Below are 1,312 nucleotides of genomic sequence, written 5' to 3' on the forward strand. Positions count from 1 at the left end.
GGCCCGGTGGCGCACTGCTACAGTGCGCTGCCTGGGAGCGCGGTGACGCTCCCGCCGAGGGTTCAGATCCCACAAACAGACTGGCCGCTCACTGGCTGAGCGAGGTGTGGGCGCAACACCGAGGGTTGCGATCCCGTTGCCGGTCCCGGTCTGGTACGGGCGCGACACTGAGGGATGCGATCCGTTGCCGGTCACGAAAAAAAGAAAAAAAGGAAAAAAAAAAAAAAAGAATATGTTATATAGTGGTTGAGTGCTATGAAAAAAATTGGAACTAAGAAAGGGAATACAGAGTAATAGTGAGAGGTAGTACTTTTTATTTTAATGGCTTTATTGAGCTATAACTCCAATACGATACAATTCATCCATTTAAAATATACAATACAACGACTTTCAGTATATTCAGAGTTGTGCAACAATCACCACAAATTTACATTCCCATCACCTCATAAAGAAAGATGCTCCATTCCTCACTCCCCTTAGCTCCTAGCAACCAGTTCTCTACTTTGTCTCTCTGGATCTGTCTATTCTGCACATTTCATATACATGGAATCATACAATATGTGGTCCTTTGTGACTGATTTTGTTCGCTTAGCATGTTTTTTAGGTTCATCCATGTCGTAGCTTGTGTTGGTACTTCATCTTTTAATTGCTAAGTAATGTTTCATTGTATGGATATACCACATTTTGTTTATCCATTCATCAGTTGATGGGCATTTGGGTAGTTTCCACTTTTGAATAACGCTGCTATGAACATTCATATACAAGTTTTTCTGTGGACATAGTTTTCATTTCTTTTGGGTATATAGCAAGGAGTGGAATTATGGTAACTATGTTTAACCTTTTTAGGAACTGCCAGACGGTTATCCAAAGCAACTACACCATTTTACATTTCCACCAGAAGGGTATGAATCTCTACATCCTTCTCAAAACCTCTTACTGTCTTTTGGTTTATGTCCATCATAGAGCCTGTGAAGTAGTATCTACTTGTGGTTTTTACTTGTATTTCTCTGATGGCCAATGATGTTAAACATCTTTTCATGTGCTTCTTTGCCATTTGTATAGCTTCTCTGGAGAAATGTCTATTCAGAGACTTTGACCATTTTTTAATCAGGTCGTCTTTTTATTATTGAAATGTAAGACCTCTTTATGTATTCTAGAAACAAATCCCTTATCATATAGGTGATTTGCCAAAATTTTCTCCAATTTTGTGGGTTGTCTCTTCACTTGGTATCCTTTTAAGTCAAAATTTTGAATTTTGATGATGTCCACTTTATATTTTATGTTGCTTGTACTTTTGGTATCATGTCTAAGA

Source organism: Galeopterus variegatus, unplaced genomic scaffold (assembly GCF_000696425.1).
Source record: "Galeopterus variegatus unplaced genomic scaffold, G_variegatus-3.0.2 Scaffold28483, whole genome shotgun sequence".
Lineage (NCBI taxonomy): Eukaryota > Metazoa > Chordata > Mammalia > Dermoptera > Cynocephalidae > Galeopterus > Galeopterus variegatus.